The sequence below is a fragment of the Musca domestica genome, unplaced genomic scaffold (genome assembly GCF_030504385.1).
Source record: "Musca domestica strain aabys unplaced genomic scaffold, Musca_domestica.polishedcontigs.V.1.1 9, whole genome shotgun sequence".
NCBI classification, from domain to species: Eukaryota; Metazoa; Arthropoda; class Insecta; order Diptera; family Muscidae; genus Musca; species Musca domestica.
The window spans coordinates 7,220,883-7,234,490 of record NW_026712435.1 but is presented as its reverse complement, the minus strand read 5'-3'; positions in this window follow the sequence as shown (position 1 = coordinate 7,234,490).

The following is a 13,608-nucleotide window of genomic DNA, read 5'->3' as shown; positions in this document are numbered from 1 at the left end:
CACCATATAAAAGAATGTTATGTTAGTTACTACGCTTATAACTCAAGGACGGCTTCACGGATTTTGACAATTCATACAATTTCGGAATGGAATCTTGGCTCGAGTGAAAATATGCCAATAAAAATTTGAATGAAAACAATATTTTGCTGTAATTTTTTTTAATTTGACATTATATTGAAGTGTACACATTTTATTGTTTTGAATTCTGAATGAATAATATTAAAAATGGAATTAGTGCGCAGTATGATGTTAAGTAGCCATCTTTCATGTCTATAATCTAGCATCTAGCTTTCAACTCCAGGACTTACATCGTGTTTCAACTGGAAGATACGAAAACGTTTAAACAAACACGAACGACAAATCGTTATGGGGCTCATTTCAAAATGTGAAACTACTTCTTTCATTTCATAATAATCCGTCCAATAAGAACTGAAAATGGAAAATTCATTGGGACTGCAATCAGTGAAATACCGAATGTAAAGGGTGCAAAAATAGTAAAGCGAATAGGACATTTAGTAAGAAAAGGATTTGTTTGCTTCCAGAAATTCTTCCTAAACTTTCAATATACCTTAAATCGCTTTTGCAGGTCATGATATGGGTCATAACACCCGGATAAGGGTACAACCCGATTTCAAGTATATTTTAAAATTTAATCATATTTTCATACTAATTTTGGCAAATATTGAAATGAAATAGTAGCATGAAAAAATACGAATATTAGAAAGTAGCACGGGACCGAACATTTGTTTAGTCGTCTGGGTCTCCAACGCACAATAAAAGACAAAAAAAAAAATAATTCCCATCTAACCGTAATGGGTGTTAAAGAGCAATTATCTTAGAATATTCTGAAAACCGTCTGCCCTCAATTATAGGGTAGACAAAAGAAAATACCTACGGTATTCTAAATGTTGGAAATACAAATTCCAAATTCCAAATTACAGCTAATTTGAATGGAAAATGTAGCTAAGCTGTTTACAATACCAAAAATTGAGCTGAATTTTCAAATGGGGCTATTACAGATGTTCTATATCAGGTAGGCTTTTAACACTCAAATTAAAGCGAGTACGAAAACTATTAAGCGGTGGTAACTTTGGTATTCGAAGAAGGAATGAAAATCGTTGATGTTGTGTAAGATAGACAGACTAAAGTGTTTTTCGAAATTCTAACAATGCGTGTACCAAAAGTAGTAAATTGCACTAAATTTGGTACTATTTGGAATTAAAATCTTGACATTTGGCATGAAAATCCATTAATGAAAAATTACATAAGGAGGTCTTTTGAAAATGTGTACTAAGTGTACGAACTGTATTAGTACACGTTGGTTTGGGCTGAAATTTGGTTTGCACGGTCTCAAATCCAGCGGATATCATTTGACGCATATGCAATGGAATAAATCCACTCGATTTGGTAAGGGTAAACGTACTATTAGGGTCACTGTTCATTTGTTGTGGTTTTGGAAATGTGTATTTATGTGTCCGTCAAGTATTGGTATTGGGTGTACATTTAAAAACGAATACAATTTTGTTTTTATAAAATTTCCAAGCTAATGTGTGTTTTCCAAAATAATTAATTAATCACTCATAAATTCACCTAATATAAATTCCTTTTTCCGCATACAAAGTAGCGGTCATTTGCTGGTGAATAATAACAAACATAAACCGTTCCAATGCAAAAGATACCATCTGCATCCTGGATTTCCAATTGATATCGACATGGACAATGGTGTTCCATGGATGTGCAATTTTTTAAGTGAATTTGACACCTAAATCAACACAATAGCTCATCATCCGTTTTTATATTATTTATTTTTCATCTTTATTTACGTTTTCCCTATCCATTTTTATACCCTCCACCAAAAAAAGTATGGAGGGTATATTAAGTTCGTCATTCCGTTTGTAACTCATCGAAATAATAATTTTAGACCCAACAAAGTATATATATTCTTGATCAGCGTAAAATTCGAAGACGATTTAGCTCTGCCCGTCCATCTGTCCGTCTGTTGTAATCACGCTACAGTCTAAACGAATTAAGATAGGAAGCTAAAATTTTGCACAGATCTCTCTTTTGTCTGCAGGCATGTCAAGTTCGAAGATGGGCTATATCGGTCCACGATATCGTATAGCCCCTAATAACGGTACCCCCGATATTCGGTATTTATACCCTACAACACTTTGTGTTGGGGGTATTATAAGTTTGATTGGGCCAAAAATTATGTAACACCACGAAATATTGATTTCCCACATAGGAAGTATATATGGATCTTGCTATCTCGCCGAGCTGAGTCGATCTAGCTATGTATGTCCGTCCGTCCGTCTGTCTATGTTAATTTGTAATCACTCTACAGGTCGCAATTATAGTCCGATCTTCACGAAATTTAAAATGTAGGTGGAGTTAAGGTCAGAATAGAACCCTATTTCTTTTGGAGATGGTCGCACAATATTGAGGAGTTGAAATGGACCAAAAACTGAAAAAATTCCTGATTTTGCAGTTGCTCTACAGGTCACAATTATAGACTAATCGGAGCGAAAGTTAGCATAGGGCTAGAGCTTTGGGTTGGGCAGAAGCCTTCCAATTTTGGTGGTCATCGGGTAATATTTAGTGGGTGAAATAGACCATAATATTTGTGTTAAATAAAATTCAAATTTTCCATTAAGCCGCGAATATTTTCAATCCCGGTGGAATCACAAATAGACAAAAAGGTAAATTCTGACCGTTACGTAGATGCTAATAGTAAATATATCGGATATATATAGGGAAATACATACAATGTATATATACAAAGGAAGGGGATGTTAGCTAGAATGCTGGAGCGATTTTGACAAATTTTGTAAATTTAGAATGCCGTTTTGGCATAAAAGTATAAAATCTGAAAAAATCGCATAAAAAGATACCAATAATGATGTTAATATACATTTTGTAGTATTTTGTGACATTTTTTTATTTTTTCGTATTTTTTCTCGCATGCGATTTTTTAATTTGACTTATAATATTGAATTGTATATTTTGTAATATTTTTCATTTTACAACACAGGTTGGGGATATTATATACAGATTGCAATTATCGTCCAATCCACACGAAATGGGTAGGGTTAGGCTCAGAAGGGCTAGGCCTATTGTTTTCAAAGATGTCCGCAATATATTTAGGGGTTGAAATGGACCAACAACTAAGAATGTTCCTGGTTTTGCAGCCGTTATAATGGTCACAAATAGAAACCAAAGGACACGAAATCTCGCATGAAGTTATAGTTTAGGACGGCGGGTGGAATGGACCACTATTTTTGTGTGAAAAAATACCAACATTACTTACAGGCGATATCCGAAGTACACAAAAGGCAAACTTCTGGTTTTTTTATGCTGATTTCTTTGACGAATATAGCCAAATATCGTAGACAAGAAAATCATATAGATGAGTCTAAATTTGGAGATACAGAGGGGCCTCTTGCTTTTGGAGGTGATCGCAAAATATTAGGGGTTCAAATGAACCAAAAACAAAAAAATCTCTTCGTGACCTTATTTTAAAAGCGAAATCTTCCAAAATGGATTTAGACATTAGGCGGATTCTAACATTTTGTAGTATTGTAGGGTATCATATGGTCGGCCCCTCACGACTATAGCTATTGCTTACTTGTTTCAATTTGACTTATAATATTGAAGTGTATATTTTGTAATATTTTTGCACTTTCCAACACAGGTTGGTTTCGATCGTCACGAAGCGGTTAGAATAGACCACTACTTGAAGTGAAAAAATACTAACATTACTTATAGCCGATATCCGAAATACAGAAAAGTCGAACTTTTGGCTTTTTATGCTGATTTCGTTGACGAATATAGCCAAATATCGTAGACAAGCAAATCATATAGATGAATCTAAATTTGGAGATACAGAAAGGCTTCTTGGAGATGATTTCAAAATATTTAGGGGTTCAAATTAAGCAAACACAGAAATGTTTTCCCGATCACACAATTGAAGCCAATCGACACGCCTGTGAAGAGAGTTTAGGACAGGGAAGTATTCTAGCATTTTGGATGACCATTGGATTATATTTAGCTGATAAATGCACCACAACAACTAACAGCCCGACGGAGTGCATAAATATTGGAAAAATGTCCCTAGTCAAAATGCTAAGGGTGATATCTGGGCAGTGCTCCGTGACATAATTTCAAAAGCGAAATCTTCCAAAATGGATTTGGACATGAGGGGGCTTCTAACATATTGTAGTGTTGTAGGGTATCACATAGTCGGCCCCGCACGACTATATCCTTTGCTTACTTGTTTTTCAATGGAATTGCCCGAAATTCTTGATTCCCTGAGAGAGAATTGTCTATATAGGTCCACGACATCGTACATATAACGGTACCCCCGATATTCGATATTTTGATGATTTTACCCACATTTTTCACCGGAATTGTTTGAAAATCCACACAAGGAATACCTTGTAGGTACTTTATATCTTGAAAGAGAATTATCTATATAGGTCCACTATATCGTATAGCCCCATATAACGGTAACCCCGATATTCGGTATTTTGAAGATTTTAGCCACATTTTTCAACGAAATTGTGTGAAATTCTACACAAGGAGTTTTTGGTGAGCACTTTATCCCTTGGAAGAGAATTATCTATATAGGTCCACGATATCGTATAGCCCCCACATAACGGTACCCCGCGATACTCGGTATTTTGATGATTTTAGCCACATTTTTCAAAGGAATTGTCTGATAATCCACACAAGGAGTACCTTGTGGGTACTTTATCCCTTGGAAGAGATTTATTTATATAGGTCCACGATGTCGTATAGCCCCTATATAACGGTACCCCGCGATATTCGGTATTGTGATGATTTTAGCCACATTTTTCAACGGAATTGTCTGAAAATCCACACAAGGAATACCTTGTAGGTACTTTATATCTTGAAAGAGAATTATCTATATAGGTCCACTATATCGTATAGCCCCATATAACGGTAACCCCGATATTCGGTATTTTGATGATTTTAGCCACATTTTTCAACGAAATTGTGTGAAATTCTACACAAGGAGTTTTTGGTGAGCACTTTATCCCTTGGAAGAGAATTATCTATATAGGTCCACGATATCGTATAGCCCCCACATAACGGTACCCCGCGATACTCGGTATTTTGATGATTTTAGCCACATTTTTCAAAGGAATTGTCTGATAATCCACACAAGGAGTACCTTGTGGGTACTTTATCCCTTGGAAGAGATTTATTTATATAGGTCCACGATGTCGTATAGCCCCTATATAACGGTACCCCGCGATATTCGGTATTGTGATGATTTTAGCCACATTTTTCAACGGAATTGTCTGAAATTGTACACAAGGGGTTCTTTGTGAGGGCTGACAGAGAATTCTCTATATAGGTCCACAATATCGTATATCCCCCATATAACGGTACCCCATGATATTCGGGATTTTGATGATTTTATCCACATTTTCCAATGGAATTATCTGAAAATCCACACAAGGAGTTCCTTGTGAGTAATTTACAAACAGACATAGAATTGTCTATATAGGTCCACAATATCGTATATATATATTAGGCATTTTAAAGATTTTAACAGAATTTTTAATGGATTTTATTTTTATTTTTTTTTTTTTAATTTTCTAATTCGTTCTAAATGATGGAGGTTGAATACCCTCCTCGGCCCGGCTGAACTTACTGCTTTTTTACTTGTTGTTAATAAATTTAATAGCTATAGGTTCAAATTGTTTGTTTGTTCACAAAACCACTGATTATTAAACAGCTGATGTTACTCGATAATTCTTACTGGGGAAATTTTACCAGTAAGAATTTACAAACACTCCGTAACTCAAATGTCAAAATGTCTCTCTCACTTTGCTCTCACTTACTGGACTTTTAGATAAACGAACAGCTTCCAGTACAATTTTTTATAAAATTTGTACAAATTATCGAGTAAACTAACATTCCTAATGTTTAGTATTGTTTGAACTTCACAGGGTTACCTAAAATTCGACGCACTCGATCGACCTTATTCACCACACAAATAAAACTAATGTGTTTAAATAACAGCGTAACCTAAAATTCGACTGTAATAAAATCTTTTATACGTCCGTATTACACAAATACGACAGGTCCATACCCGAAAACCTACCAAATAATCACGTTTTTAAAACCAGTAAAGAAAGTCTTAAAGTCGGGCGGGGCCGACTTTATGATACCCTACACCACTGTGCTAATTAAGTAGAGCTCCACATAACAATTAAAAGTTTTTATGGGAGAATTCAATCATACACGCTATGATTATAATTATAATTTAAAGTTCAAAGGACTAAATATGCCGAAGCATTTGTATCTTTTAAATTCGGAATTGTATTGCCCATTTGGTGCACAATTAATTTGAAATCGGATAAAGATATATATGGGAGCTATATCCAAATCTGAACCGATCTCGATAAAATTTGGCAAAGATATTTCTGAGCTGTATTTGATATATTTCCCTGAATATCGTTGTTACGGAGTGCATATTACGGTTGTGGGTAACAAATATAACAAGTCGGATGAATAATATATATGGAAGGTATAGGTATATCTGAACCGATCTTCACCAAATTTGACATACTAGCTTCTAGACTCAGTTTGGTCGTAAGTGCCAAATTTCATCCAATTTGGGCAAATATTAGACGTTTGGTGCACAATAAAAGGTAAATCGGACGAAGTTATATATGGGAGCTATATCCAAATCTGAACCGACCTCGATAAAATTTAGCAAATGTATTTCTGAACTGTATTTGATATATTTCCCCAAATATTTGTTGTTGCATAGTGCATATTACGGCGGCGGTGGACAAAAATAACAAATCGGATGAACAATATATATGGGAGCTATAGCTATATCTGAACCGATTTCGATCAAATTTGGCATACATATTTTCAGGCTTAATTTGGGTGCATATGCAAAATTCCATACAATACGGGCTGATATTACACGTTTGGTGCACAATAAAAGGCAAATCGGACGAAGATATATATGGGAGCTATATCTAAATTTCGACCGATTATCTTTTCAATAGGGTTCGTCCTTGGGCCAAACAAAAGATCTTTGCAAAATTTCATCTGGATCGGGCAATAAATGCGACCTGTACTTTGTTTACAAAAATACATGGACAGACGGACGGACGGACATGCATAAATCGACTCAGAATGTGATTCTATGCAGATCATCAAAAGGGACTATGGGTCTATCTCGTTTCCTTCTGCCTGTTACAAACAAATGCACAAAGACATAATACCCTGACCACCTTGTGGTGTAGGGTATAATTAATACTTTAATAAATTCGCCTCATTGTAATATTTTCCGATGTATACTTCATTTCTATTTTAAGCACCCAAACAAGAATCGTTTTCATTGTCAAAGTTGAACATTTTCAAATGTTGTACGTCCGATGTGTTTGGGTAACTCTCATATAAATACATGTGTTTTACATATGTGTGGTGAATTACGTCGACCGAGTACGTCGAATTTTAGGTAACGCTGTAAAGGTGAGGGTACATAAGCAGCGTGGCATCATGGCTAGGCATATTAATGTCAAATTATAAGGGAGGATGACGGCAGGATTCGAGTGCGGCTCTGGCATCGCTTTATGATATGTCACAAAATATACCATTCGAAAACTTCAAGCTGCTTATGTACTCTCACCTCAATGCAAGCCACACACGATAGAACTGGTTGAACAACTTGGAGAGGTTGTATTCAAGATTGTATCGTTTGTGGGCCGATTGTACGAAATTATGTTTCGGTTGCACAAAAAATCAAAAATTGTTGACATTTGGCACAATGTACCAACAACCCTCAAAGTGGTACCAACGGTTGTATCGTGTGTGCCTTGCAAAAGAGTCACCTAAATACGTCGGTTACCCAAATACAAAATTTCCGTGTTGAAAAAAGAAATGAAGTAAACAAAAAAGGGGAATGTTTTTAATTGGAGAATGCTACAATTGGGAGAATTAACAAAAAAGTATAAATGCTTACAGCGTTTTTATTCGTAGATAATTTGGGTAATACGGACGTACAAAATATTTTACCAAGGTGGGGAAGTTGAATTTTTTTATACACTGTTAGAGTCGAAATACTCTCAAAGCGACTAGCTGCGTGTCGGAACTGTTAAGTAAAATGTTAATTTTCAGCGTTTTTATACCCTCCACCAAAAAAGGTATGGAGGGTATATTAAGTTCGTCATTCCGTTTGTAACTCATCGAAATAATCATTTTAGACCCAACAAAGTATATATATTCTTGATCAGCGTAAAATTCTAAGACGATTTAGCCCTGTCCGTCCGTCTGTCCGTCTGTTGTAATCACGCTACAGTTTAAACGAATTAAGATAGGAAGCTAAAATTTTGCACAGATCTCTCTTTTGTCTGCAGGCAGGTCAAGTTCGAAGATGGGCTATATCGGTCCACGATATCGTATAGCCCCCATATAACGAGGCATAAAGTACCCACAAGGAACTACTTGTGTGGATTTTCAGACAATTCCATTGAAAAATGTGGCTAACATCATCAAAATAACGAATATCGGGGGTACATATATATCTATATAGGTCCACAGTATCGTATAGCCTCCATATAACGGTACCCCAGGTATTCGGCATTTTGATGATTTTAGCCACATTTTTCAATGGAATTGTCTTAAAATCCACACAAGGAGTTCCTTGCGAGTAATTTACCCCCTGAGAGAGAATTATCTATATAGGTCCAAAATATCGTATAGCCCCCATGTGACGGTACCCCCGATATTCGGTATTTTGATGATTTTACCCACATTTTCCAACGGAATTGTCTGAAAATCCACACAAAGAGTTCCTTGTGGGTACTTTATACCTCGGCATTGAATTGTCCATACAGGTCCACGATATCGTATAGCCCCCATGTAACGGTACCCCCACGGTATTCGGTATTTTAATGATTTTAGCCACATTTTTCAATGGAATTGTCTGAAATTCCACAAAAGGAGTTACCTCCTCAAAAAGAATTGTCTATATAAGTCCACGATATCATATATCCCCCATATAACGGTACCCCCCGATATTCGGTATTTTGTTGATTTTACCCACATTTTTCAACGGAATTGTCTGAAAATCCACACAAGAAGTTCCTTGTCGGTACTTTATACCTCGGCAGAGAATTATCTATATAGGTCCACAATATCGTATAGCCCCCATATAACGGTACCCCCCGATATTCGGTATTTTGATGATTTTACCCACATTTTTCAACGGAATTGTCTCAAAATCCACACAAGGAGTTTCTTGTGGGTACTTTATACCTCGGCAGAGAATTATCTATATAGGTCCACAATATCGTATAGTCCCCATGTAACGGTAACCCCGGTATTCGGTATTTTGATGATTTTACCCACATTTTTCAACGGAATTGTCTGAAAATCCACACAAGAAGTTCCTTGTCGGTACTTTATACCTCGGCAGAGAATTATCTATATAGGTCCACAATATCGTATAGCCCCCATATAACGGTACCCCCCGATATTCGGTATTTTGATGATTTTACCCACATTTTTCAACGGAATTGTCTGAAAATCCACACAAGAAGTTCCTTGTGGGTACTTTATACCTCGGCAGAGAATTATCTATATAGGTCCACAATATCGTATAGTCCCCATGTAACGGTACCCCCGATATTCGGTATTTTGATGATTTTAGCCACATTTTTCAATGGAATTGTCTGAAATTCCACAAAAGGAGTCCTTTGTGGGCATTTTACCTCCTCGAAAAGAATTGTATATATAGGTCCACGATATCGTATATCCCCCATATAACTGTAACCCCCGATATTCGGTATTTTGATGATGTTAGTCACGCTTTTCAATTCATTTTTTTTTTCAATTTTCCCCGAGAGAGAATTGTCTATACAGGTCCACGATATCGTATATCCCCCATATAACGGTACCTCCCAATATTCGGTATTTTATGATTTGACCCACATTTTTCATCGGAATTGTCTGAAAATCCACACAAGGAGTTCCTTGTGGGTACTTTATACCTCGGCAGAGAATTATCTATATAGATCCACGATATCGTATAGCCCTCATATAACGGTACCCCCGATATTCGGTATTTTGATGTTTTTAGCCATATTTTTCAACGGAATGGTCACAAGGGGTTCTTTGTGAGCACTTCACCTCCCATATAACGGTACCCCACGATATTCGGTATTTTGATGATTTTAGCCACATTTTCCAATCATATTGTCTGAAAATCCACACACTGAGTTCTTTGTGAGCACTTTACCCCTGAAACGGAATTGTCTATATAGGTCCACAATATCGGTATATTCGGTATTTTGATGATTTTAGCCACTTTTTCCAATGGAATTATCTGGAAATCCATACAAGGAGTTCCTTGTGAGTACTTTACACGAAAACATAGATTTGTCTTTATAGGTCCACAATATCGTATATCCCCCCATATATCGGCACCTTCCTATATTAGATATTTTAAAGATTTTAAAAGAATTTTTATTGGATTTTATTTTTTTGAAAATTTTCTAATTCGTTCCAAATGGTGGAGGGTATTCAAAGTTCGGCCCGGCCGAACTTACTGCTTTTTTACTTGTTCTTTTTTTTGTACCTCTGGAAGCCGTTGATGTATAACGTGTGATAACCTACAGCACTACTACTTACGTAAAATTTCTATAGATGTGTTACCCTTGGAATACAACGAAAGAATCCCTCAAGACATTGAAATATACAGGGTGAGATAAAAAAAAACTGACAGACTGCTGTCATTTCTAAGCACTCGTCCGATAGCTGTTAAAATTATTCCAGTGACAGCCCATTATATTGTTAGCAAACGTACAAAAGCATTTTTGTGAGAATTTTGCAGAAAAAAAGTTATTCGTGATGGAATTCAAGCTTGATAGTGTGATTTTTTATATTTGGCTGAAAAAACACAAGTGGCTATCGTTAGAGCACTCCAGCATTTAAATGTGAATAAATATTTTGTGTCTCGTACCATCGCTCGTTACCGTGATACTGGTAGCTTAGGCCGACATCAAGGAAGTGGACGGAAGAAAACAGCAACATCAGCAGAAATCGTTCGAAAAGCGAAAGAAGCGATCGAAACCCGCGTCCCAGTGGCAGAAAAATGACTCGTGAGCTGAACATATCTCAATATTCCATTCGGCAAATATTGAAAAATAAGCTCGGTGTAAAGTCATTGAAATTCTAAAAAGTGCAAGAACTTACACCGCAACAGCGAGAAAATAGACTCAAAAGAGCTAAAGAGTTGCTTCGCTTGGCCGAAAGTGGTGAACTGCCGAATTTGGGTTTCTCCGATGAGAAAACAGTCGCTGTCCAGCAGTTTGTAAACAAACAAAATTATCGTGTTTACTTGCCAAAGAGGTCAGCTGAAAATGTGCACCTTCGGTTGGCCACCAGAACTCAAGCGCCGGCCATAGTGATGGTTTGGGCCGCCATAACAGCCGATGGTCGCTCTCCGCTCGTATTAATCGACCGTGGCATCAGAATAAATGCCGAATATTATCGCGAAAATATTCTGGAGGGTGTATTACAGCCTTGGGCACGCAAACATTTTGGCCGCAGACCTTGGACATTCCAACAGGACTCAGCACCATCGCACTCAGCACGCGCCACCCAAGAATGGTTACAAAATGAGGTTCCTCGCTTCATTTCTAGCGCACAATGGCCACTAAAATCTCTGGATACCATTCCGTCGGACTGTTGTGTCTTGAGTATTTTGGAAAGCAAGGTTGGTACTAATAAATAATACCAAAGTGTCGATCACCTCAAGAAAGCGCGGGAATGTGTCATAATACCGCAGTGCAACATTCGGGCAGCGTGTGACGGTTTCATTGGCCTTTTGAAGGCTATAATAAATGCCAAAGGTGACAAATTCGAACAAATCTAAACTTATTCTAAAATTTGATACTATTTCCGACATTTTCTGCTTTCATTTAATAAAGTTCATTTCCAATTTAAAAGCATGATGATCATATACTTGCAACCAATATTTGGAAAAAAATATACGACCTTTAAAAATTACAAAAGCAAAGTATCCGTATTAGACGATACATCACCGCAATTGGCTCTAGTGGAAAGATCACAAATTTCACATTCAAAGCTTTTTTTTTATTCATTTCATAGTAAACTTTTTCCAAGCTCAATGAATAGTTCATGAATTTCAAACGTATGTATGTTTCTGGTCCATGTCATTCAAGAAATAATGTCGCATAGCTATGTAAACCGCATATTTTTCGTCACATATTTACGTCCTCTGTCGTGCCTATGGGTATTCATTACAATAATTTCAATTATTTTTTGCTCCGTACCCCATATCTGACTATAGACTTCAACGAAATCTGCATCAATTTTAAGGTCAGACGTGCCCTATTCATGTACATATCATTTCGCCAGGAAACATACAAAATATTCGCGATTGAATAGAGATTGTAGCATTTTTCACACAAAAACAATGGCGCATTTCACCAGCCAAATATTTCTTCAATCGGTCTATAATTTTGACCTATACCGGATCGGAAAAATTCGATCATTTAAATATATTTTGACTTCCGTTATGATTATTCAAACTCTTCACCCTCTATGGAGTGGGTTCTGAAGGAATAGGCCTATATTGTCCATTTCATATCGGACCTAAATTAATACGATATAAATATTGTGACGTCCTAGGTTTCGTCTATATTGGAAACATCATCATAAAATCCATTTTCATCCCAAGTTTCAGGTTGAGAGAAATATTTAAATATAGCAAATTGTAAAGCTGACTTGCTGACTTGTTTCGCAAGTTATGACAGATAAAAGTATTGAAAATTGTAACTCTTGAACATGGTACAATAAAAAGGTAGGGTAGAGCTACCAACTGATTACATTTTTTTTTCTCTAAGTGTGCTCGACTTCTGCCAGTTTTGTGTATGTATGTATAGTTTTGAAAAATAGAAACAAAATATTTTCAAAATCAATGATTGGAAGACACGTACATTGCGGGACGCGCATTGAAGCTATTCGCCAGTTTTGCCATGTAATCAAAAGATCGAACTATTTAGATCATATTTTTGAAAGAAAACCAAGCATTTTATTCATTTTTCGCGCTATTTAACTGATTTTAAAAAATAATGAGGAAGAATATTGAATAAATGAAAACAACTTGTTTGTATGCAAATTTGACAGGAAGCGGGCATAGCCTAAGGCTGGAAATACATAAAGAGCATATTTGGCTGGCTTAACCCAACATACCAAAAATACAATACAGCTTGAGAATAATATTATGAAAATAGTTTATCATAAGAATTTTTCAACAATGCTTGAGAAACACTTTTTTGCACAAACTTTTCTCAAATCTGTCCTTTGTTGACAAATTTGTTTTGATTTTTTTTGTGAAAATTGTCAACAAAAAATTATTTTCTTTGGTTAAAATCAAAATCACGCGAATTTAGGACCCATTTCCGGACGAAACTGTAAGGTAATGATGAATAATAAATCTGGGAATCTGTAGTATAAATTATTTCAATCTCATTTCAGAATGGAGGCGTCAAAAAGTTGCAGGAATTCAACAGAAGTGAAGAATAAGTGGAG